At 42.9% G+C, this 27,611-nt stretch overlaps 1 long non-coding RNA gene across 1 annotated transcript; it reads left to right on the top strand.

Annotated features, from left to right (window-relative positions):
* Positions 1-15,196: 15,196 nt before the first annotated feature.
* Positions 15,197-22,765, top strand: LOC309646443. The gene is made up of 3 exons (XR_014255363.1): positions 15,197-15,847; positions 21,837-22,001; positions 22,452-22,765. It is a non-coding gene; the product is annotated as an uncharacterized lncRNA (long non-coding RNA).
* Positions 22,766-27,611: the final 4,846 nt, after the last annotated feature.

Genomic DNA, 27,611 nt, shown 5'->3' with positions numbered 1-27,611 from the left:
ACCCCAATGTTCAATGCAGCACTATTTACAATAGCCAGGTTATGGAAGCAACCTAAATGCCCATCAACAGACAAATGGATAAAGAAGCTGTGGTACGTATATACAATGGAATATCGCTCAGCCATAAAAAGGAACAAAATTGGGTCATTTGTAAATGCATCTAGAGACCCATCCAGAGTGATGTAAGTCAGAAAGAGAAAAACAGATATCGTGTATTAATGCGTATGTGTGGAATCTAGAAAAATGGTACAGATGAACCGGCTTGCAAGGCAGAAATAGAGACACAGATGTAGAGAACAAACATATGGACACCAAGGGGGGAAAGTGAGGGGGCGTGGTGATGGTGGGATGAATTGGGAGTTTGGGATTGACATATATACACTGATATGTATAAAATAGATAATTAATAAGAAACTGCTGTATAAAAAAAAAAAGTAAAATTCAAAAAATAAAAATTAAAAAAAAATTTTTAAAGAATGAAGCCCAGGATTTTATTTAACAATTGAAAAAAGAGATGTTCTTTCTCCTGTGGACATGAACAAGGAATCATATAACCTCAGGACTTTTGGTATCCATCTTGGGACCATAAAGGAAGTCTGCCATAGGATGCAGCTCACAGAGTGGAAGCCAGAACAGAGAGAGGAAAAGAAATGAGACCTTGACGCCGACAAGCCTTACCTACAGCTTGAACAACCTCTGGCCTTTTTAGGTGGGTTGAGTTCCCTTCATTGTTTAAGTCAGTGGAAGCTGGATTTTCTGTTGCTTTCAACCAAGAGACTCCTAATTAATAGTACCAACACTATGACCCAGCCACCTTGAGTCACTAAAATACATGTATTTTTACTTCAAATTATGGTTAAACTGAGCTCAAAATGTATTAAGCATAATCACCATAAAAAGCACAACCTGGCTAGCTGACGAACAAAATCACCATCTGCACCATCTAGAAAACATTTTTAAAACTGAGAACAGGGGCTTCCCTGGTGGCGCAGTGGTTGAGAGTCTGCCTGCCAATGCAGGGGATGCGGGTTCGAGCCCTGGTCTGGGAGGATCCCACATGCCACGGAGCAACTGGGCCCATGAGCCACAATTGCTGAGCCTGCGCGTCTGGAGCCTGTGCTCCGCAACAGGAGAGGCCACGATGATGGGAGGTCCGCGCACCGCGATGAAGAGTGGCCCCCACTTGCCACAACTAGAGAAAGCCCTCACACAGAAACGAAGACCCAACACAGCCATAAATAAATAAATTAATTAATTAAAAAAAAAAAAAAAAGAACAGTACCTATTCACTATCATTACAAAAAAAAAAAACAAAAAACTGAGAACATTCCAGATTTCCAGCTGTGGAGAAGTGCCCGTCCTTAAGGGTTGACTGATTGGCATCTGCAATTTTAGGGCACTTGGCTCGACAAATGACCATGGGCAGCTCTCTGAGCTCCCAGCTTTTCTCAAAAATATCTGCTGAGCAATCAGGTCGGGCGCCGCTGAGAAGAAACCTTGGCGTCTTGTGAAGACCTCACCCGAGGCCTGATGACTCCTCCGTATGGAGAGCATGCGAATAGAAAAACTCCATTGGAGTCAAAGGTGTGCTTCTAACTTCCTGCCGTGGTCATTTGAATGGGTAAGTCTGAGTACATGCAACGCAGCTGCAACCAATGTGGCTGAGTCAACTGGAGAGGCTTCAGGGTAACATAAAAAGGGGAAATGGAGGAACATTTTTTAATTCGGGGAGCCATATTCTCCCTTCCCTTCATATATATAATTCTGTTCTCTCACTACATTTGAGCAACTAGAGAAGCCTCCAAGGGACTTCCCTGGTGGTCCAGCAGTTAAGACTCCGCGCTCCCAATGCAGTGGGCCCAGGTTCGATCCCTAGTCAGGGAACCAGATCCCACATGCCGCAACTAAGAGCCTGTATGCAGCAACTAAAAGATCCCGCAAGACGCAACTAAAGATCAGGCATGCCACAGCTAAGACCCAGTGCAGCCAAATAAATAAATAAATATTTTTTAAAAAAGGAGAGAGAGAAGCCTCCAAGATAGAATGATGTAACAAAATAAAAGTTGCCAAGGGAGACCTTCCAGAGATAATGGAGTGAATGAAACACATGGTTTGTGGTCTTCTCCGTCATACAAATTCATCTTTTCTTGGGTCATATATTTTTCCTCTCTCCTTGGTGTTAACAGATATTAAGGTGTTCAAGGAGAACTTTTTAGATTTCTGTGGTAATGATGGATAAAGCAGATCCATTAAACGTAAAAATGAATTTTTGAAGACAGCAATTTGGCAAGATGGGTACACAACTTCATAAGGTCCATCAAATGCAAGACTGTCTTTTTTTTTTAATTTATTTATTTTTGGCTGCTTTGGGTCTCTGTTGCTGAGCACAGGCTTTCTCTAGTTGCAGGGAGCGGGGGCTGCTCTTCGTTGCAGTGCACAGGCTTCTCATTGTGGTGGTTTCTCTTGTTGTGGAGCACGGGCTCTAGGCACACAGGCTTCAGTAGTTGTGGTGCTCAGGCTTAGTTGCTCCGTGGCATGTGGGATCTTCCCAGACCAGGGCTCGAACCTGTGTCCCCTGCATTGGCAGGCGGATTCTTAACCACTGCGCCACCAGGGAAGTCCAAGACTGTCTTGATATACACTTTTGCTTGTTACAAATCTCAGAAGAGCATTTGCATTAACTTACTTGTAATTTCAGATCTAAGTTGAAGCCTTAGTGTCAAGGTTAGTTTTTTAAATCTCCATAAAATATCAAAGAAAACCATATCTGCCTTTTTTTGTTGTTGCTGTTTTGATCTCACAGAAGAATGTAGGGGAAGGTAAGAACATAATCCTCACCTGTATACACTGAACGAAAGAATGCGATTACAGAACAGTGGTAGAAAATATACACAGAAAGTCGGCAAGATGACTCAGAAGTACCAGCAATGAAATAGCTCAGCATTTGTGTATGGTGTGACAGATCTGCCAACAGCTAACTAATGTAATAGAATAATGAATCACTCGGGACTAGATTTATTTAAAAGTTCCTGTAAAGTACACCTACATATGTAGCACCAGAAACGCCGCTGACTTTCAACATACATCAGTATGAGGGGGCGGGAGGGTCGGGGAGAGGCAAGGAGGTTCCCTGCTGGTAAATTCCACTACCCCAGCTGCCCTTGCTTTAATGAAGTCCCCCTCACTTTCCCTTCCACCTGTCTGTCTGGGGAGCAGTGGGTGTTCAGAGGTTAAGCCCCAGGGGCCCTGCCTCTGACTGAGGCTGAGGGAGACCTCCCTGGCTCTCCTTTCTTCTCCTCTGCAGGCGTCAGGCTGCCGAGGACCCTTCCTTCTTTCAAGCCAACACCACCCATTTCATCTCTGGCTTCATTTTCTCCCCCAAGGCTGGAGATCCAGGTTTGCTTGTTTCACCCAGCCTCTGCTTCTCTCTCACAGAAGCACACGTGTCCTTTCCATGCCACGGCTTCACCCAGGATCAGCCAAGGAAGAAGGCAGGGAAAGAACAGTAAGTGTGGGGAAGCCTCAGGACTCAAAAACTCTTAGCAGGGTCTCACCTCTGGGGTCCTGACTCCCCTGGGCGTCCCTCGGCCTCTGCACACTCTGAGTTCTCTGCACTGGATAGTTTCACGAGGACAGAGCTCACCTCTCCCTGGGGTGGGGGTGGGGATGGGGGGATGGGTGAGCACGCCACACTCCTGCCCGCTCTCCCTCAGGGTTGATGGGCTCTTGGGCTTGCAGTTCCAATCAGGACCGAATGACAGAATCAACTAGTATCGCCTCTGATGCCATTTTTCTGAAATAAATATTTGACATTGCCGAGGGCCCCAGACCCAAGAACACTTCTTTCTGTGTATTCGCTACTCCATAGAGAAACGACCTGCTCTAGGCCTTTCTTCACACAGCCCACAACAGAGCAGAGTCAGACTGCCTGCGTTTCAGCCCTTACTCTGTCACTTGCCTGCTACCTAAATGACCTTAGGCACTACACTGAACCCCTTTAAGCCTCAGTTTCCTCACCCATTGAATTGTGGTGAGGTCTCAAAAGAGGTAGTAGCACGGTTCCTGGTACACAGTAAAAATTAACACCAGGACTCTTGGCAACATCTGATAGCCACAGTCCCGCACCTAAAGGGGTAACGCCTGGCACGGCAAGGGCCTCCTGGACTTTGCTCCATCACTGCAGCCGGCAACCATTCCGATCGGTCAGCAACTGTGCCGTCCTGGTTGCCAAACATGTTTAGTCTTAATGCTGGTTGTGCTATGTGTACTGAAAGCAAAGTCACACAGAGAAGTGTGTGCTAATGGGTCTTTAAAGTGTAGGAGAGGTGAGAAAAGGAATCACAAGCAGAAGCACGGGGCGTATGGGAGGGAGCAGAGGTGGCTTTTGTCTGCACTGTGATAGGCAAACAGGATCTTAATGGCTCACGGCCTAGTAGAGAAGCACAGGGACGACCGCTGTATTATTTCCTGCGCTACCATAATGACTGACCACAAATTGGGCTTAAAAACAAAACAAATTTATTCTCTTACAATTTGGGAGGTCAGAAGTTCCAAACCACCTCTGAAAGTGTTGGCAGGGCCATGCTCCCTCGGAAGACTCTAGGAGACAATCCTCCCTTGCCTTTTCCAACTTCTGGTGGCTCAGGTGTTCATTGGCTTGTGGCAGCATCACTCCAATCTCTGCCTTCCTCTTTACGTGGCCTTGCGCTATGAGTCTCTGTGCCTCAGATCTCCCTCTGCCTTTCTCTTATAAGGACATCTGTCATTGGAGTTAAGTCCAGGATGATCTCATCTTGAGAGCCTTAATGTCATTACATCTGCAAAGATCTTTTTTTCAAGATAAAGTTACATTCACAAGCTCTGGGGGTTAAGACTTGAACATATCTTTTGGGGACCCACTATTCTGTACTATCACCCCACTACAATTATACACAAAAGCAGAGGCCTTTGCACACAGATGGCATTTAATAAATACTGTGGCTGATACATATCTTTATGGCACTTGATGACTTTCAGAAGACTGTAATTCTGTGACATTGAAGAGTGTGATGTGGGAGCCTTGGTGCTTACCCAGAAATGTTCCTCAGCAGTGTTCTGCTGCTCTGGCTCTAGCAGAGAATCTGTTTCATCGTCTTTTCTAGCTTCTAGAGGCCACCTGCAATTCCTTGGCCCCATGTCACTCCCGCCACTTCCTTCTCTGAGTCTGGCCCTCCCGCCTCCCTTTTTTTAAAATTAATTAATTAATTATATTATTTATTTATTTATTTATTTATTTTTGGCTGCGTTGGGTCTTCATTGCTGCGCATGGGCTTTCTCTATTTGCGGCGAGTGGGGGCTACTCTTCGTTGCGGTGCGTGGGCTTCTCATTATGGTGGCTTCTCTTGTTGCAGAGCATGGGCTCTAGGTGCACGGGCTTCAGTAGCTGTAGCACGCAGGCTTGGTAGTTGCAACTCGCAGGCTCAGTAGTTGCAGCATGTGGGCCCTAGAGCATGCAGACTTCAGTAGTTACGGCATACAGGCTTCAGTAGTTACAGAGCCCAAGCTCAGTAGTTGTGGTCCCCGGGCTTAGTTGCTCCGCGGCATGTGGGATCTTCCCCGACCAGAGCTCGAACCCATGTCCCCTGCATTGGCAGGCAGATTCTTAACCACTGCACCACCAAGGAAGCCCCTGCCTCCCTTTTATAAGGACCTCATAAGGACCCTTATGATTAGATTGGGCCCACCCAGATAATTCAGTATAAGTTTCTCATCTCAAGATCCTTAATTTAATCACATCTGTAAAGTGTTTTGCCATGTAAGATAACATAATCAGGTCCCAGAGATTAGAATGTGGATATCTTTGGGGGCCATTATTCTACTGACCATATCTGGGAACTCAGGTTTCATTCTAAAAGCAGTAGAACTCAATGGGTTTCAAGCAGGGAAGTGAAACCAGCAGAATCAGCAGATGATAAAAGCAGAAGAATCATGCTGGATAGCAGAGACAAAAAGACTAGCTATGGCCAGAGGATTTAAAAGTAAGCTAGAAGCATCCTATACAATATTTTTAAACCTATGGAATATCTGGTCATGTGTAGGATAACTGGTTCTGGTCTTTCTCAATTAATCCTTTGAAGTTTTTATGAAGCTCTGAGTCTCAGGAGGTCTTTGGTTATTATTATAGGTGGACAGCTGGGCAAGGTGGACCCGCATGACTATTTGGGCCAAGATTCTATGCCCACCACAAGTAAGCCAGCTGTGTGTGTGCGTGCGCCTGGGGTAATGCTGTTTTAGTAGGCACAGTTCCTTGTCAAAACATTGCCCAGTAGAGAAAGATACTGGAACCAATTCAAGGATAAGGAAGTGGCCAAACAGCAATAGGAGGGAATGCCATAAAACTTTCAGAAATCCAAGAATGTGCATTATGTTGATTCCTGGAAATGCTTTGTTACCACTAAGTAAAAAGGGTGAACAGAATTGTTCATACTGACTACATGTGTGTTTAAGGGATATGTAAATTAATAAAGATTTTCATAGAGTTTTAACTTTTCTCTGAAGTTGGTAAAGTTTACTCAAACATGTCTGGGCTTCTGGCAACAGCTTCCTGTCTCTGATCTTGCACAGAGTTGCTCAGAATTGCCCAGAATGCCTTCCAGAGACTCCTTTTGGCTCGCTTCTTTCTGCTCCTCTCTTCCCTGGGTTTCTGATCCCATTCCTCCCTGCTTCAACTCTCTTTACCTACCTCAACGCTACCTTGTTTAGATGACCTGTTAGAATAAAAGTCCTGTGTTCACCGGCTGCCCCTGCTGGCCCAGGAGTCCTGGCTCCCGCTTCACAGCTATGGGTGAGAACGTCAGGCTCCCTACCCAGGCCACTTAGGGTCAGACAAGTCAGGCCGGCCCGGTAGGTTTCATCTCCAACTAGGGGATCAGAGAGATGGGATAAAACTTCCTTTCCAGAAACACATTGCCTGGAAAAGTTACAAGTTATTTACCAACCAGTATAAGAAAAACTGCATTCAGTCATAAATTTTTCATAGCAACACAAATCTTAGAGCTGTCACTGAATATTGGGATCCAGAAAGGGTATTATCCAATGACACCTTGGTGGGGAAAAGCAAACAAACATGAAAAAGCCCAAAATGTCCTTCAGGAGACTGGAAGACAGCACGGTTCTGATGTGTAATTATCCATTACATCAAACCATACAGCCCGGGATTGAGGAGCAGGGGAGAATAGCATAAAAATTTAAAAACACAGATTCTGGACCCAGATTTTCTGAGCTCAGACTCCAACTCTGTCACTGCTGCTTTTGGACAAGTGATTTAACCACTTTTTATCTTAGTTTCTATACCTGCTCAGTCAGGATAATAATAGTACCTTACTTTATTGGGTTGTTTTGAAGATTAAATGAGAAAATATATAAAAAGCACTTAGAACAGTGCCTGGAATGTAGCAAGCGCTAAACGTGTGTTAGCTACTATTATTTTTACTGAAATCTGTCCAATGCTGTACATCACTGATTTTGGAAACTGCTTAGATAACCTATCTGGCTTCTTAAATAAGTGGCACTCATGAACCAAAACTCACAGAGCAATGAAATTTTACCTGTTGATATAAACTCTCCAAAGGCATCTTGATGGTAGCTGGATAGGAGGCTGAAGCATGTTCTGTCTGGTGCATGGTTTATTGGTGAAGCAAGATGCTAATAAGATCACAGGGCAGAATAGTGAAGTCTTTGCTCCTCCAACCATCTCTCAAGCATAAGCCACTGGCCCAAAGTACATCTGGTCACCATTACTGGCCATTATTGGACTGCGGGCACCATTATTGGAGAAATTACCACAGCTCTACAGGCGACATATGATAGGTCATTAGGATCCCCTAGCTGAATAAATAATGCATTTTACCACCATCCAGGGGATTGGATAAGGATAATTCAAAGAAGATAGAGTGAGGGACTTCCCTGGTGACGCAGTGGTTAAGAATCCACCTGCCAGTGCAGGGGACCCGGGTTCAATCCCTGGTCTGGGAAGATCCCACATGCTGTGGAGCAACTGAGCCCGAGCGTCACGACTACTGAAGCCCGTGCATCTAGAGCCCGTGCTCTGCAACAAGAGAAACCACCGCAATGAGAAGCCTGTGCACCACAACAAAGAGTAGCCCCTGCTCACCGTGACTAGCGAAAGCCCACACACAGCAATGAAGACCTAACGCAGCCAAAAATAAACAAATAAAATAAATAAATTTATTTTAAAAAAGAAGATAGAGAGGAAGAGAATCCATATAAGAATATACTGATACACAATTTTGAATTGCTTGGAAGTGTGACAAAATATTACATAAAAAGAGGCAGAGACAGACCCACATGCATAATCTTGGATAAGTAACTTTCACTTTACCAATCACAGTTTCAGCTTCCTTATTAACAAAGGGATGGGGGTGCAGACGGGGACCGAGATTAGTCTTACTGGAAGACCAAATCCTTTCTTATGTGAAACATCCAGAATCTCACATGACACGTTATTAGAAACACTATCTTAGAGGATCTGTAATGAGGAGTTCCCATTTACTATGCCCCCAGGGCATCAGCAGCAGCTCACCTGGCTCAGACAAAGATCTCCCTGCCAGGTCCCCATAACAATGCCTCCCCTTAGCACTTCTCTGTGCCCTTGGGTCTAGGTGTCATGTCCATTGATGTTATTCCAGTTTTCAGACTCCAGATACATATGTGAATATGAATATTTATGCATAAGCTTGAAGACAGAGAGAAAAGAGAGCCCATAAGAGTTTCATGTTGGTCTGAAACTCAAGACTCCATTTAATTCTTCTGGGTCCTCTATCTTGATAGAACCTGGTTGATGGTCTCTGGTGTCATTTAATGTCCTCTCTGGGTTAATCCCATAGCATTCCCTCTCAGGCATTCCCCACTCCCCACCCCCCACCACGACCTCCACACTCACCACTCAGGAGAATTGCCTCAGTGCTGCTGAATTTGTTTTTCTATGGAAAACAGTATAGTGATTCCCCTATAGTAGATGCACCATTTTACATTCCCACCAGCAGTGCACAAGGGTTCAAATGTCTCCATACCCACACCAACATTTGTTATTTTCTCTTTTTTTAATATAATAGCCATCCTAACAGATGCAAAATACCAGCAGATGTTTTTAAGGTCATTTGGGTAGGAGGGCTTGCCAACACAACTTAACCAGACACCTACCACCCAGACTATTTAATAGCACAATTAGGAGACATCCTGGTCCCCACCATCCAAGTATCCACCGTCTACTTCTGGTACTGTCCAAGTTCCTATTATAAATCCAAATGGCCCAAGGATGTTTGGTTATACCCTCCCAAGCTCAATCTGTCCCATGCGTTAATCCTTAATGACTTCCCTGATACCTTGAAAAAACCCAATAATCTGTATTTACACTAATTTTTTTTAAAAACACTTTTTAAATAACAGCTTTATTGAAGTATAATTCACGTACCATAACATTCACCTTTTTAAAGTAACATATTTTTAAAGGCAACTTTCTGGTTACTATCAGTGATTAAGATGGTTGCCTCTAAATTCACAGTCACTTTTGGGAAGAAAAGCAGTTTGTGATAGAGCAATAGTGTACTGTCCCTCAACTAGACATCTGTTTACAGGCATGGCCAGCTGTCTTGGTCAAGCTCTTTTGGTTGCTTAAAACAAAGACTCACTCAGGTCCTTAGAAAAAGAGCAGTTTTGATAAAGATCTTTGTGACAAGAAACTAGGAAGCCATCAGGAACCAAGGCTACTTTTTCTCTCTTTCTCATGGTCTACACTACCTTGGTCTCTCTGTTTCTCACAGCATCATTGCTTCTCTGTGTGCATCTGTTCCACTCAAAATTTGAATTGCTTTTACTGTTCATGGCCCCAATTCTAACTCACCTTCCCTCTTTCTAGGAATGCTTTCCTTTCCTGCTCCCATTACTAATACCTTCATTCTTTCAGAAGGAAATTCTGATTGGCCCAGCTTATCTTTTCCAGCAGGACCACATGACAAGTGCTGACTGGCCAATGTTATATTGTTATATTATATTAGTTTTAGGTATATAACAGTGATTCAATATTTTTATAGATTATACTTCATTTAAAGTTATTACAAAATAATGGCTATATTTCCCTGTGCTGTGCAATATATCCTTGTTGCTTACAGATATTTTTCAAGGTATTAAAGAATTTTATTTTATTTTATTGAGGTATAGTTGATCTAAAGACACATTGTAATTAAAATGACAAAAATTAAAGATAAAGAGAGAATCTTCAAAGCAGCAAGGGAAAAGCAACTAGTTAGTACAAGGAAACTTCCATAAGACTATCAGCTGACTTTTCAGCAGAAACTTGCAGGCCAGAAAGAAGTAGCAAGATATATTTAAAGTGATGGAAAAAAAAAAAAAAAACTACAATCAAGAATACTCTATCCAGCAAGGCCATCTTTCAGATTTGAAGGAGAGAGAGTTTCACAGACTCCACACTTCCACTGCAGGGGGTGCAGGTTCAATCCTTGGTCGGAGAACTAAGACCCCATATGCTATGTGGTGTGGCCAAAAAAAAAGAGAGAGAGAGAGAAGGCAGGAAAACAATTTAATTTATAATTGCATTAAAAAGAATAACATACCCAGGAATAAACTTAACTGAGGAGGTGAAAGACCTATACTCTGAAAACTGTAAAACACTGATGAAGGAAATTGAAAATGATACAAAGAAATGGAGAGATATCCTGTGTTTTGGGGTTAGAAGAGTTAATATTGTTAAAATGCCCATACTACTCAAAGCAATCTACAGATTCAGTGCAGTCCCTATCAAAATACCAATGGCATTTTTCACAGAACTAGAGAGAAATATGTCTAAAATTTGTATGGAAACATAAAAATCCCTGATTAGTCAAAACAATCTTGAGAAAGAACAGAGCTGGAGGTATCATGCTCCCTGATTTCAAACTATACTACAAAACTACTGTAATCAAAACAGTATGATACTGGCATAAAAACAGACATCTAGATCAATGCAACAGAATAGAGAGCCCAGAAGCAAACCTAAGCATATATGGTCAATTAATCCATGACAAAGGAGGCAAGAATATATGCTGGGGAATGGACAGTGTCTTCAGTAAATGGTGTAGGGAAAACTGGAGAGCTACATGCAAAAGAATCAAAATGAACTACTTTCTTACACCATATACAAAAATAAAATCAAAATGGATTAAAGACTTAAAGGTAAGATCTGAAACCATAAAACTCCTAGAAGAAAACATTGGCAGTACACTCTTTGTCACCAGTTGTAGCAATATTATCTTTGGATCTGTCTCCTTAGGCAAGGAAAACAAAACCAAAAAATAAACAAATAGGACTATATCAAATAAAAAGCTTTGTACAGCAAAGAAAAATGTCAACAAAATGAAAAGTCCACGTACTGAATGAGAGAACATATTTGCAAACAATATATCTGATAAGGAGTTAATATCCAAAATATGTAAAGAACTCATACAACTCAACATCAAAAAAATCAAACAACCTGATTAAAAAATAGACAGAGGACCTGAATAGACACTTGTCCAAAGAAGACATACCGATAACCAACAGATACATGAAAAGATGCTCGGCATAACTAATCATCAGAGAAATGCAAATCAAAACCACAATGACGTAACACCTCACACCTGTCAGAATGGCTATCATCAAAAGACAAGAAAAACAAGTGTTGGCAAGGATGTGGAGAAAAGGGAACCCTAGTGCACTGTTGGTGGAAATGTAAGTTGGTGCAGCTGCTATGGAAAACAGATTGGAGTTTCCTCAAAAAATTAAAAATAAGACTATCATATGATCCAGCAATTCCATTTCTGGGTTTTACCCAAAGAAAACCTAAACACTAATTGGAAAGGATATATGCATTGTATGCACCCCTATGTTGCAGCATTAATAGTCAACATGGAAGCAACCAGAAGTGCCCATCCATAGATAATGGATAGAGAAAATGGCATATATGTGTATATGTGTGTATACATATATATAAAATGGAAATTACTCAGCCATAAAAAAGAATGAAATCTTGCCATCTGCAAAAACATGGATGGACTTAGAGGGCATTATGCTAAGTGAAATAAGTCAGACAGAGCAAGACAAATACCATATAATTTCACTTATACATGGAAAGTAAAAAACAAAACAAATGAACAAATATAACAATAAAAGAAACAGATTCATAGATATAGAGAACAAACAAGTGGTTTCCAGAGGGCAGGTGGGTGGGGGGATGAGTGAAAAAAGTGAAGGAGATCAAGAGGTACAAAATTCTAGTTACAAAACAAATGAGTCATGGGGATGAAATGTCCAGTATGGGGCATATAGTCAATAATATTGCAATAACTTTGTATGGTGACAGATGGTAACTGACTTGTATGATCACTTAGTAATGTACAGAAATATTTTTTTTGTTTTTTTCTTAATTTTTATTGGAGTATAATTGTTTTACAATATTGTGTTAGTTTCTACTGTACAGCAAAGTGAATCAGTCATACATATACATATATCCCCTCTTTTTTGGATTTCCTTCCCATTTAGGTCACCACAGAGCACTGAGTAAAGTTCCCTGTGCTGTATAGCAGGTTCTCATTGGTTATCTATTTTATACACAGTATCAGTAATATATAGAAATATTGAATCACTATGTTTACATCTGAAATAACATAGTGTTGTAAGTCAATTATACTCCAATTTCAAAAAAGGAGAGAAAGAAACACAGCTGTCAGTGTGATATGAAGAGGAACTGATGGCAACTGAACACATGGTGGGGTAACTTACAGGAGGGGAAGCTTAAGACTAGGAAACATGAATCTTTTGTAATGGATATATACATATATATATAGTGCCATTTGCTCTAGATAAGTGAGGCATCATCTTTATTATACTGGACTGTACGCATGACTGCTCTTTGCTCTATAGGGAGACACTATATCTTCCAAGGCTGTTCACTATATAAACTTCCTTAGATGAAACTAAGAAAGATAATCCAGATTAAAGGGAAGTCAGTATCTCTGCTTGCAAGCCATGAAGAAACAAGAACGATACATGGAGAATTATCTCCCAATAGTAGTTACTAGCAAATTCCCCTTCCTCACCTTTTCATATAAGTACTACGAGTATCATAGGGTTTAATCGTGTGTGCTTTGATTTGAAGTTTATGAATGTGAATGTGGACATTCTAAAACCTTTTCTGCATGGTGATTATAATGGACCACTGCAGCAATGCTTAAATGCAAAGGTAAGATGCCTATGGTCACTTTATTCTTTTAAGAGTTGTAGAAATAGACCAGCCTTTGCCTGGGCCCTTGTAGGCTGTACTTGGTAAGTGTTTACCAGCCCCACCTAAAAGAGTACAGATAGGTGTCCACCTGGTTTAACCAGGCTACCCAGAATGACAGGGTAGGCACCAATCATAGGAATCTAGCATAGGGAGTTACAAATTTAAATGCCTACATTGGCCAGGCTGGTAGGTAAATGAGTGAATTGGTCAGTTGTAATAACTAGTGTAGTGGTGACCACAGCAACAGGAGAGACCATGAGCCATCTGAAGTTGGCGGCCACTTCTCAACTTCAACTGATTTTCATGTAAGAATGAGGGTCCCAAGTTGCTTGAATTTTTCCCCCAAAGAAATTGGAAATGGGACTTTTATGTGATATCATTTGCTCCTTTACATGTTGACAACTAATGCAAGTTTAAAGTATTACAAGTGCCCGGGAGAAAACCCAAAGGAATAGTGGGTTGGAATTGAGAGAGCAGGGTCATAAAGGAAGGAGCCAGCTTTGATAGACCCCTTATCTCCTCTTCTAAGGGGGTAACTAAAACCTTGGCTGACCATAGTCTTAATAGGTAAACCCAACTGATTAGGAGAACATAAAGTTAGGAAAAGTAGATGGAGCTCTGCTAGAATCACTTTCCTGCCCTCTTGTCCCACCCTCACTTGTCCCACCCTCACACCCCCAGGGGAGGAAGAATAACTTACTTTATTGGGAATTTAGAAAAAGGAATTGTGCATGTCTGGATCAGTTCACTCCTCTCCCTCTCTTTGAGATTTGTCTACCTACAAAGAATACAAGATTTGTTCTCTTCCTTGATGTCTATGGCGGAAGATTTACAGTAGCCAATTTGCATGGCAGGGAGTGGTGGGGCGTGGGGGCAGGTCCCTGGGGCTATTTAACACTACCAGAGACAACGTCATTCCCCAAGTGCCACTCAACATCAACTTCTCTCAGTAATAAAGCTGACATGTTATCTTCCACCCTATTGACACTTCAGTCTATTTCTCAATTGTTTCCAAATTTGGGCAGAAATTAAGGTGTGGCATTTATTTATCCCTTCCAGCTCAAATGGGCATTATTATTATTTCCACTTTACAGGTGAGAAAACAGAGGCATTGGTTGATTGAGATCTATCTAGTTCCACATTCTCTGCTCCTAAAAACCACCAGTGCTATTTTTGCCTGCCTATTAGCCATTCCTCTTTCTTCTAGTATCAACATTTTGATCTGGGCTTCCCTGGTGGCGCAGTGGTTAATAGTCTGCCTGCCAGTGCAGCGGACACAGGTTCAAGCCCTGGTCCAGGACGATCCCACATGCCACATGCAACTAGGCCCGTGCGCCACAGCTACTGAGCCTGCGCCCTAGAACCCGCGAGCCACAACTACTGAGTCTGTGTGCCACAACTACTGAAGCCTGTGCGCCTAGAGCCCGTGCTCCGCAACAAGAGAAGCCACTGTGATGAGAAGCCCTCACACTGCAATGAAGAGAAACCCCTGCTTGCCTCAACTAGAGAAAGCCCATGCAACAATGAAGACCGAACACAGTCAAAAATAAAATAAAGTAAAATAAATTTATATATAAAAAAATTTTGGATCTTACATGGAATTTTCACTGTACATTTGATAGGGGTAAGGTTGACTCACCCCTTCTTCCGGGAGTAGGATATTTCAGAGCTGGTCAATCAGAGCAACAGAACCATCTGAACACTGTGATTGGTTCAGGAATGAACAGATGATACAAGCTTGACAAACTAGAATCAATTAAACTTAACCTGGTACAATGTTGGGGAAGAGACATATTCTCTTCCCAGTGGGGTCATCAGAAGAAAGGGATAAAAGCCTGGAACTTCTGACAGCCATCTTGCCACCATAAGGAGAATGTGTATAGAGCCTAAAGAGAGGAACAGAATGCAAAAGTGGTGTGCCAGTTAACAACAGGTTGCCTCTTGGCTCCAAATTCACGCTTTATTGTCTATTCTACAAAAATGTAGTGGGTCCTTACATATTTTTCTTTACCAGCTGTCATGATATTACACTTTGTCAATAGAGAGCACTGGAGAAACATGGCAGAAGAAAGGGTTCTGCTTCCCGGTTCCATGTGTTCACTGGGAACGGGGGCCACTTCTCCAGTGTCTGCCACTTGCAACATCAGTGGCTTTGCTAGTATCTGCTCCTTCAGTGCCAGCAGCACCCAGTGGCCAGCAGCTTACCCTGGCACCTCCTTCAGGTACACTTCCTCATGAACAGCTTTCCCCAGAGCTATGGGGATGAATTTCCCGTAAGTTGCAGGGGGAAGATTTCCAGCAAGTTCCACGGAAACAGCATGACAGTAACTTATTTGCCTATCAGTGAGATACAGCTGTGCCCTCTCCAACAAGGTCTGGATCTCAGGTGAGGAGATGGGAATGCCTAGATCTTTCTTGGGTGCTCTGTATCAGCCCCAGGAGTATTGCTCCATATACCCACGCATCCTGCATTCTTCAGGACTACTTACTTCTTGCCGGCCATTCCCATGTTACTCCAATCTCCTGTTACAGGTAATAATTGGGGTTTTTTTTCACTTTTTTATAATTTTTATTGAAATATAGTTGGTTTACAATGTTGTGTTGGTTTCAGGTGGACAGCAAAGTCAGTAATTCTTTAGGTTAAACTTTTCCTGTTCAAATGATCGTGTGGTTTCTCCCTCCTGGTGGGACTCTGAATGGCACAGATGGCGAGGGAGGCCAGGCCTTGATGGCTTTGGCTGGGCCAGAAGCCGCCTCTTCCTCTGGACTTTTCAGTTATGTAAGCCAATACTTTTCTTTCTTAATGGAGCTATTTTGAACTGGGATTTCTGCCTCTGACAAACTAAAGAATCTCAATTACATAAGCCACAAAAGGATAAGGAACAATTAAAGGAACAAGAAATGTTTACCCATAAAAAAGTCATCTTCCTAGGAGGCAGTGTGAGAACTATTTACGTTTTCATCGTGTGAAAGAATTTGAATGTTACTATCAATTTGAATTGAATGACCATAAGATAATTTGTCATCTGATGACCAAATTAGAACCAATGGGTAGTAGTTACAGAGAGACAAAACTCTCAGCTCATCATGACAGCATAAGGAAAAACTCTCAGCAATTCAGTGTTCAAAGGTGAAATGAACTGCCTTGTCCTTTGGGAGGGCCCTGTCCCTGGAGGGGTTGGGAACAAGAGGTGACAGTCACTGGCAGGTATGCTATGGAAGAGATTTTTGCATTGGGTGGGATATGCAACTAAATGACCTGTAAAGTCCCTCCCAAATCTAAAGTTCTACTACTAGATTGTGAAAATTCCTTAGCCCAAATCCTATTAGCCCGTCCCTGTTAAAAGAAAACCAGACAAGGGCAACATTGTGCATTATGTGAATCACTTGGGATTGGAACTTCGGGTACTGCCAGATGTTATCATCAGATGCAAAGAAAATGGACTAAGTCATCAGATAGGGGTGTTTAAATAGACTTCTTTGCCCTGCTAAGAACACAATGTATTGCATGAAAAACAGGAAAGCAATTACTGTAAATAAAATCATTCTAAAAATAAGCATATCAAACACTTGGTTTTAATTTGGCCTGAGCATACTTACCTGACTCAGGATTAGATTGCTTAAATGAGAAGGTAAATGAAAAGTGCTCCAACATCCGGCTTCACCGAAGGTATGGAACATTAAGCTTGGAGGCAGCCAACATTGATTCTATTCCGGCTTTTTATAGTGTCCTTGGGGCAAGGGGGAGGGGAAGGGGAAGAAGAAAAAGAACTTGATTTTGCTGAGCTTTGGCTTGTCTGAGTACAAAAATCAACAAAACAATAGTCACACCTACATCACAGAGTATGTGAAAGTTAAACAGGAAATGCCTGCAAAAATAGAAAACAATGTATTTGTCTATGAACATAATAGATATTTTGAATCAGAATCTTTTTTTTTTTTCAATTTATTTATTTTTGGCTGCATTGGGTCTTCTTTGCTGCACGGGCTCAGTAGTTGTGGCTTGTGGGCTCTAGAGCACAGGCTCAGTAGATGCGGTGCACAGGCTTAGTTGCTCCATGGCATGTGGGATCTTCCCAGACCAGGGCTTGAACCTGTGTCCCCTGCATTGACAGGCAGATTCTTAACCACTGCACCACCAGGGAAGCCCAAGTCTGGATCTTTTAATACAAAGGTTTCTGGACATAAATTACACTGAAAGCTGCATTATTTAGCCAATATTTCCCAATACCCTCCGAATTAATATAACTTCTAAAGATATCTGATCCAAAACTAGCTAGTTCGAACATGTAGGACAAATTGGTTTAACATATACCAAAAGAAAAAGAAAAAGAAAGTGAAACTAAAAATATAGAAAATCAGTAACACAGTATACTCAAAGGCATAATATATTCAGAAAGTCAGAGACAACTTTGCATCTGACTGTATATGGAGTAGTCCTCTAGGCCAAACATTTCAACAAATCAGATCACTTCCTTTTCACTATCGATAATTTTTTCCCCTTTTCTTTAAGAGAAAAAAAAAAAAAATCCAACCACAGCTCCATCACAGTTTTTGTGGAGCAAAACTTGCTCTCAAGTTTAATTACTTACTTTGTCCTTATATTTACTATTGTTTCTTCTATTTATTTTTTTCATGCAGGCCGCATCCTGAGCAGGAAATCACTTTAAAACCTAATTCTTATGGATATCCTTATTTCAGGGACATTTTGTGACTGCTTATTTATTCCTTACACAGAGTGAGGGAAGGCAGGAATTGGTTAGGAACCAAGAAAGGTAGGGACTGCCCCTGGATCGAACCTTTACAATTTGGCTTCCCTGATCAGTTAAAATCAATTGCTAGATCAGATGGACCCATCCATGTTCAATTCACTCCAAAGCCTCATGTATGGTTTAGGGATCATTATCTGCAGCCCAGACGAACTCGAAAGAGCCTGTCTCAGAGGAAAAGGGTTTGGGAAAGCACATTTGCAGAGGTTCTCCTGAAGCCTGGAGCAATGAAGAAGGCACCAGAGAAAGCATCAGAGGCCAAACTTCCACTAATAGTTTATTAATAGGCACTTGCAGAGGCTCTATTATAGGAAATGCTTTAGAGGCAAGACAATAGAAGTGGGATGGGGACTTCCCTGGCGGTCCAGTGGTTGGGACTTCGCCTTCCAAAGCAGAGGGTACAGGTTTGATCCCTAGTCGGGGAGCTAAGATCCCACATGCCTCACGGCCAAAAAAAAAAACCCAAAACAAAAAGCAGAAGCAATATTGTAACAAATTCAATAAAAGACTTAAAAAAAAACAATGGTTCCACGTCAAAAAAATCGTGAAAAAGAAGTGTGGTGGCTAGGAATGAGGAGAACTCCAGGGGTGGTGTGTGTCTCCAGCCAGCCCCAGTGAGAAGGCTTGGGCTCTGTAACCTGGAGTGAAGAGATGGAAGGGGTGCAACATTCAAGAGGCTGGTCTTGCGAGAGGAGCTCTCCTCTCTGTTTAGCACAGGGAAAGAACTAGGAACTCTTCATAGTCAACACCTTGCATGAACCATGGAAGTTTTGCCAGGCAGTGGAAGGGAAGGCGTGCAGAGAATGCGGAAGCCGCCACCATGAGCACGGCCAATTTTTTTGGCTCCCGAAGCCCAGGAGAACTGGTGGTGGCCCATAAGAACACACCTTGAGAGGGAAGCCAGCTTTCAGGGAAGATGGATCTCTCTGGATTAGGGTGTCGCCCCACACTGGTAATACTGGGGCATTGACATATGAATTGAGGCCTCAATCGTACAGAAGACTTGAGGCCGCCACATTGGGGATGGCTCTAGCTGCAATTTACCATTAGCACTGGCCTGTTTTAATATGCTTAGAACATGTCTGATTAACCATGAGTAAATTTTCTAAGGCGTATAGGACAAAAAGACTCTTTGTTCCTTTCCTAGTGCATGGTCCTAAGGAAGGGCTTGCTGGGAAGTGAGGCCCTGGGAGGAAATAGGTTTTTAGGATTCAGGGATACCACCCCACCTTCACCACGACTATACGTTTGGCCCTTTCCTTCTGGAGGGGCACTCCAGTCCCAGGGAAGGGCATGACCTGGTCCAGGTAACAAGTAGCTCAGTGCCTGTCATGCAAAGATCACAATACCACACAGAACTCATGTGAGGTGAGCCAAGGGGTAAAGGGAGGATGGGCGAAGCCAAAACCAGGCCTCTGCCTTGCTGCCAGAGCCTCCAAAGGAAGATTGTCCTGTTTTTCTGTTCTCAAGTCGCAAGTGAAAGTTTTCCTCAAGGTAGGTGTTTTTAGGTTAAAAGCAACCACCACCAGGTTTTCCTGCATTTAGTCTCAATTTGGTCCAAACAAAAAATGGTGAAAGTGAAGCCAGAAATCTTATAACTCTCTTAGAAAAGATAGTATTATTCATACCTATAGGTTCTTTTGTGTTTTATAATCTTCTGTTTTACTATGTAAACAATCATACTAGGAAAATATATAGAACGTTGGCACACATTTATCACGTTAGGATGGTCTCAGAAAATTGATGAAATTATAGGTTAGTTAAGTATTTTTCTTTTAAGTCTATTCTAACAAGTGTAGCTTCTCTACCAAAACAGAAAAATAAGAAACCATGTGACAGCATTTATCTTATTTTGTCAACTAGGTTTCAACCGCTGTTAATTTTATGGAGTTATTTAAAACATTCTACAGAATGTTGCTTACTCATAAAACTGTATGTGTAAGTATGCTTATGGACAATTTTAACAGCAAAAGAGAAAAAAAGGAATACCAATATAGAATATATTGCAAAATGATACTGGCAAGACTAGTGGTAAGAGGGACCTAATATTAGTTAAAGAAAGCAGAGCACAAAACTCTATAGTGTACAGTATAATTTTAATTTTAAATAAATATTATGTGTTCAATTAAGAATCATAGAGATGGGCTTCCCTGGTGGCGCAGTGGTTGAGAATCTGCCTGCCAATTCAGGGGACACGGGTTCGAGCCCTGGTCTGGGAAGATCCCACATGCCCTGGAGCAACTGGGCCCGTGAGCCACAGGTGCTGAGCCTGCGCGTCTGGAGCCTGTGCTCCACAACGGGAGCGGCCGCGATAGTGAAAGGCCCACGCACCGCGATGAAGAGTGGCCCCCACTTGCCGCAACTAGAGAAAGCCCTCGCACGAAACGAAGACCCAACACAGCCAAAATAAATAAATAATAAAAATAAATAAATAAAATAAAATAAAATAAAAACAACAGCAACAATCATTTAAAAAAAAAAAAAAAGAATCATAGAGATGAAAAGTGGAATGGTGGTTGCCAACGGGTGGGGGGAGGGAAGAATGAGGTGTTAGTGATTAATAGGTACACAGTTCCAGTTTCACAAGAAGAAAAGAGTTTTAGAGATGGATGGTGGTGATGTCTGCAGAACAATGTGAACCTACATAATGCCACTGAACTGTACACTTAAAAATGGGTAAAATGATAAATTTTATGTTATGTATATTTTACTGTAATTTTTTAAATTACATATTCAAGTTAAAAGGCTAGATGAAAATACAATAAAATACCAGAAGTCATTATTTCAGAGTGGTGGGATTACAGATGGTTTCTTTTCTTTATGATTTTCCAAATTTTCCACAATAAATATTTTTTAATTAAAAAAAATTTTTCAGCACCTCTTTTCAAACTCCAGTTTTCTTAGATTTCTCAAATCATCAGTCTACTTTTCAACTTCTTCAAGATTTCCCCAAGCACAGACACTAGGCTTTCTTCCTCTTGGGACACAGTCTGTCAAATTTCCCATTCAGAATTCATAGAATTAGGAAAACCAATATCCCAAATAGTCCAAGAGAGTTCAGTTTCATCCTCATAGTTGTAATGTCGATATTTAATTTAGAGAGTGTGGTCACTATACCCATACAGTTTTTCAGCTTCCCCATGGCTGTTGCCATCTAATTTTCTCTGCACTTTCTCCCACCTCCTCCCCTGTGGTGTAAGAATCTGTGGTATCAGAGAGTAGATGAGCTTTCACACCTTTCACCATGACTGCAGTCAGTTCATTGGGTCATCGTTCAGTGCTCTATACATCATCTCTCTTCACTTCTGAGCACTCAAGATGTAGTAATAGACATTCCTTTTTTTTTTTTTTTTTTTTTTAATCTATTAAGAAAATTCACTTTGGGGAAGCAGAAGAGACTCCAAATCAGAATATCACCACTAAGGCATAAGCTGCTCTCACCTGAAACTCTACAAACAAGGAGCTGTAGGAAATAAAGGACCTCCTCTCATCATTTTCATGAATGCATTTTAGAGGGTAGTTCACCAACTTCTAAAAGCTTGACTTTTATCTCAGGCGTCAACAATATAGGCAGAAGATGGATTCTCCAACCTTATTTTAACGACTGCATAGCATTCTGCATCTTCTACTGTTGAACATTTTCATTGTTTCCAATTTTTTCCTTTTGCCGATTATGTCATTACCAATAAGGGAAGTACTTTCAATTTTTCAAATTGAGGAGTCCTAATTTAATCTTTGTTATTCATTTTTAGTTTCATTTCATGTGCAGTCAAGAACTGTGGCCTAAACAACTCTCTGTTTGGAAATCTGAGACCTAGTCCATTATATATTTTGGTAATTTCCCATGGATGCTTGAAAAGAAGATTCTCTCTGAGTCCATAATGTGCTTTTTAAAGGAGCAACATATCCAGCCAGAGGTAAAAATGGAAAAATGAGTTTGTTCTTGGATCCAGGGGCTCTAGGACCTGCAACGCTTAGGTGATCCCTTACCTCCCTGTCAGGCATCGTTAGGTGGGATTCTACCAGCATTGCTATTGATGAGTGGCTGGGCATCCCAGCTCAGCCACTAGAGACTGCTCCATCTCCAACTGTGCAATATCTCTGCTTCTGATACCGTGCAGGGTCCTGTGGGGCTCCTGGGCACAAAGCCTTTCTGTGTCCCCCATTTCTTTGATTACAGGAAACAGCCTTCATTCAGCCTCCATGACCTTCCCTGAGTTCCAATGGGCAGATTCAAGCAGTTGTTAATTAGGGAAGGGAGGGGATGCGAGACCAGGGAGAAACAAACTGTCAAGAGCAGCCTTGGGGCAAGGCTCTGTTTCCCCATCAACGGATGCACACGACGATATCTTTGCGCTATTTTGCAGATACTGAAACCCCCTCCAGGTGGGAGAAGTTAACGATTAACGATGGTATGCTGCCCACAATCATGTAGACCGCAGACCAGCTGGACCTGAAGGTTGATGATGCCGACTCCTACTTACCTCACCACCAACCCATCAGAAGAATGCAAGACTGTTCCTGCCTTGATCCTTATCGCATACCCCTGACCACGAGCCCCGACTATAAGACCTCTCCCTATTCCCCAGGGAGGGGGGCACAGTTCTTGAGGTGCTAGCCTACTGTGTTCCCCCTTTGCCTGGCAAAGTAATAAAGCTATCCTTTTCTACTTCACCCAAAACTCTGTCTCCGAGATTTGATTTGGCACCGGTGCACAGAGAAGCTGAGCTTTCAGCATCGCTTCCGCTTTGGCAATTGCAATAACATTAGTAACAGCAGAACCAGCTCCTTCCTGCAGTTTTCCTCACATGAAATTCTCAAAAGTAGACTTGCCTGCTTTTGGTCCCTGGAGTCTCAGATAATGAGCCTGAGGCGGCGGTTTTGGAAAAAGTCAATGTGGACTAGCGGCTGAGAGAAGATGATAAAGGTGAAAAAGTCACAATATGATCCAATTTGGATTAGATAGTTCCAACACTTTTGCAAGATATTTATAAATGTTTTTTAATTTTTTAATTAATTAATTTATTTATATATATATATATATTTTTTGTCTGTGTTGGGTCTTCGTTTCTGTGCGAGGGCTTTCTCCAGTTGTGGCGAGCGGGGGCCACTCTTCATCGCGGTTCGCGGGCCTCTCACCGTCGCGGCCTCTCCCGTTGCGGAGCACAGGCTCCAGACGCGCAGGCTCAGTAGTTGTGGCTCACGGGCTTAGTCGCTCCGCGGCATGTGGTATCTTCCCAGACCAGGGCTCGAACCCGTGTCCCCTGCATTGGCAGGCAGATTCTTAACCACTGCTCCACCAGGGAAGCCCTATAAATGGTTTTTATTAAGATGTGTGTATCTTAAAATTTACGGGATGAATCTAGTCTCCACTGTTTGCTAGCTGTGTAGTTTTGAAGTGCAGTTTCCATATCCATAAAATGGGAAGAATAATGCCGGCCTCTTAGGGTGATAGGGAGGCCTAATGAGCAACATATGCTTAATAATATTAATTCTCTGTTTTATCAGCTCTTGTTTCTTGGTCTGCTAACTAAGGACTCCTTTTCATCCCTATTCATTGTGATCACTCGAATTGTTCATAAACGTGCAGGTGGTTTCAGCTCTGCACATGTGGGGCCGGTGACCAGCCCCAGGCATTGAGGTGGTGTTGCAGGTGGCTGAGAAACAGAACTCCTCAGCCTGACCTCCTGCAAGGTCCAGTAATTTCTTCTAGGTCCTGGCTGTGGTGCCCCTCCCCCAGCATTCTTCCCCTCTGACCCTCTCCCGCCCCAAGTGTCTGTGCCCACTGCCCACGGCTCCCACATGTGCACGCCCTTCTAAATAAGGAGCACTTGCATCCTAATTTGACCTGTAATGGGCAATTAAATTATGTGTAAATCGGGTCAAGTATCAAACACCTCATAAAAGTGAGTGCTCAAACCTGCTACATTTATAAAAATGATTTGTAAGCTGAACTTAAAAACTTAAATTGAAGCTAGGTTTTAAAAGATGTTACTATAATAAACAGGATATCCATTTTAAATTTAAAGACTACATCAGCTTTTTGCAGACACACAAGAAGCCCTGACATTGACTAACCTGGGTGGAGGAGGGCACAGATCACACAGAACTTGGAAGAAAAGTAGGAGGGACTGAGGAGCAGTCACCCTCCCCCAGGGATTTACCTGCCTTGGGCTAGAGGCTGGGACAGTCTTGGTGGACTGACTTTCCTACACCCTGCCTGCTCTGGCGCTCCACCCTGGGGATCAAAGGTCAACTGCAGTTAGATTGTCGCTTTGTTAAGAGAATGAGGCCAGGGGAGTGGCTGTGGGTTACTGACCCTGATCCCTTTCCCCATTTGGATGACCCATGTCCCACCCAACCCTGATATCCTTCTTCCTCTGGCAGCACAAAGGTGACAGTCTTCTCATGGATCTCTGCCCTAAGTCTCTGGGTTTGCCCAAATCACCTGCCTCTCCTCATTCACCCACTGAGGCATACTTTGTAAATTAAACATAGATGCCTGCATGCAAGATGGAGAGAACCCTCTACAATCACGGGTCAAACTCAGACATGTGAAGTCACATATTTTTCTTTTTTCTTCCCCCCCCCCCCACCGACTCTAATTAGATGGTGGTTGTCACCTGTCAGGTGCAAACACACTTAAGAGAGGAGTCGTAGAAAGATGTGGAAAAAGTAGAGACAGCGTGGCCAGAAGGAAGTGGAGGGGGAAGGGGAGAAAAAAGGTATTTCTTTAAGGTCTAAAGGAGGACTTGATGAAGGGAAAACAAAAGAGAATAGCTTAGGCTAATTAAGAGAGGGAAGAACCGTGAGTGGACACTGAAGGGAAGATGCTTGGCACTAAAAACTCTAGCTAAGATTTACTGAACACTTACTATGTGTTAAGAATGGTTTTAAGGACTTTGCATCTTATCTCATTTAAGCCTCCCAACAACCGCAAAAGATAGGTTATTTGGGGGTTTTGCTGATGAGGAAATGGAGGCGTAGATGAAGTCAGTTGTTCAAGGTCCCGGTGGGGTCAGGATGCAAGCCCACCAAGGCTGACTAGAACCTGAGCGACATCTGTCCTCCGTACTCCCCCCTCCCCACGCTTCCCAGTTGGCTGTTCCGGTGATAAGGAAAGCTACCCAGTGAGAAGCACAGGGTGGGCACCGTGGTCATGAACTTATTTAGAAGAAACTCAGTAAACTCAACATGTTTTCTATAATTCAGATTCTTTAAGGGCAAATGTTCTCATGAAATTGCAAATTAGCAGAGAAAATGGATTTATTCTGGATACTATTTCTGCATGTAAGAATGGATGGATACAGGAGACTTTGTTATTTACTGAAAAGGCTTCCTGAGGTATTAAATAATCCTAATAAAAGATGCTGACCAGTTTGGGGTCTGGCCTGGAGGTGATTAGTATGGAATCAGATTACATCAAAGGGGAACTTGGGGTTGACCACATGCCAGACAATTCCATTTAGAGACAGTGGAAGGGACTTCCCTAGTGGCACAGTGGTTGGGAGTCCACCTGTCAATGCAGGGGACACGGGTTTGATCCCTGGTCTGGGAAGATCCCACATACCATGGAGCAACTAAGCCCGTGAGCCACAGCTACTGAGCCTGCATGCCACAACTACTGAAGACCGCAGGCCTAGAGCCCGTGCTCAGCAACAAGAGAAGCCACTGCAATGAGAAGTTCGTGCACCACAATGAAGAGTAGCCCCCGCTCGCTGTAACTAGAGAAAGCCCACGCGCAGCAACGAAGACTCAACACAGCCAAAAATAAATAAATAAATAAACAAGTTTATGGAAAAAAAAACATAGAGACAGTGGAAGACACACCAGTGTGATTCAAAACTCTTGAGTGCAATATGAAGGTGGAAACACCGGCCCAGGTGTAAATAAGAAAGGTGTAAATGTGAAAGGTGATACCACCATCTGTTTACAGATAAAATGCAGTTAGGCAAACTGCCCAAGAGCGTTACATAATAGGAAGGAGGTGGACAGAGTCGGGCTTGCTTTAAGGGCATACAAAAGAAAGTGGAAGAGGAACCAAGGAGTTATTTCCATTTGTCTGAAGAATGCAAAGAAGAGGTTTTTCTGGGGGACGGGAGGGGTAAGTAAGATAAGGGGAGGTTTTCTGGAAGAGTTTCCAGGGGAAAATAAAGAAGATATATTTCAGCTTGTGGTGGGTATTTGGAGATGGAACAGATGACTTTCGTAATATTAAGCAATGAACCGGAGTGGCAGTAAGAAATAGTAAGTGGGAGAAAATAGCTCTTGAGAGGAAATGAGAGGACCATGACTAAAGTTTGTCTCAAGCCTGCAGGAGAGGAGAAGGGGAGGAGGGGAGGAATTAATAGGAAAAGGTGAGGGAGGAGAAGAGTCAGAGCTTCACTGTAGGAATCTCAAGTCGCCAAGAAAAGAGGTGTTAGACCAAGAGCTGGAGACACCAGTAGAACCTGAAATAAAGGCAGAACAGGATAAGCCAAATACAGGAGGAGAAGAGAAATCCAGAGCATGAACTAAAGAACAAAGTAAATACAATCACACAGATATTAACGTTATAACACTGAAGTAGCAAGAGTACCACGTGTAGGAAAGGAAAATTCTAGAGGGAGCTTCCAGAGGGGAGAACTCCGATGCCCTACAAAGAGGGCCCAGAGAGGCAGCGGAGGGGTTCTCCCCGCAATGGGAGTCCTCACAGCACTGAAGCTCTGAGGTTTAAGGCGATGGTTGGAGATAAAGATTGTGGAGGGAAAGATTCTGTTACGAAATGTGAAAAGTAAGAACACTGATAACTCCCCCCTTCCTTTTTCTCCTAAATACAGTTTATACTGTATTTACATGTCTTCTATATAAAGTGATACCAGAAGGGAATTTCAAAGGGATCATTGGGAAAGTGATTCGGCTGAAAATAACCTAAAGCTGACTTCCGAAGCCAAGCCTTAGGTCATTAGGTGAGAATACAGGGCCCATATCAAAGGGAAATTGGCAGAGAGGCCAATCCTGCAGGCCCATCCTGGGGGGGTTACAAAGTGTGAGAGACTGCCCGTGGAGTAGGTGTGTTTCAGGGGTGGGAATAAGCCAAGTTGCGGTAGAAAGGAACAGAGACCAGCCAGAGGAAGCACAGCGGAAGAATATTCACTCTTGCACAGCTTGGGGGTGGTAATGACTTTGATCCCGCCAATTCCAGTTTCCAGAGGGAATCTGGAAAGAACCTAGAGTGGGCAAGGGCAGCCTCACGTTAGGACCCCATGTGATGGGCATGCCTGTCTCTCTCCTGCCAGGGCACTGGAGGTCCAAGACGGGCAAGTGTGCAACAGAGGTGGGAGAAGCGGTCGCATCTGCGAGGCTGTCAACCCAGGTGGGCGGCCTGGACTCTAGCATCCTTGCAGCAATGAGGGCTGCAGGTGGCACTGCAGACGGCAGGGCCCCAAGGGCAGGCACCTGAGCGGAGACCCCTTGCTGGTGGATGGCAGCTGGCCCGAGACACCAGGCCCACGCGGCACCTGCAGGGTTAGCTGCTCAGCACTGCC

The sequence above is a fragment of the Balaenoptera physalus genome, assembly GCF_965194825.1.
Source record: "Balaenoptera physalus genome assembly, chromosome: 17".
Classification (NCBI taxonomy): Eukaryota; Metazoa; Chordata; class Mammalia; order Artiodactyla; family Balaenopteridae; genus Balaenoptera; species Balaenoptera physalus.
This window is presented reverse-complemented; position numbering and strand designations above follow the sequence as displayed.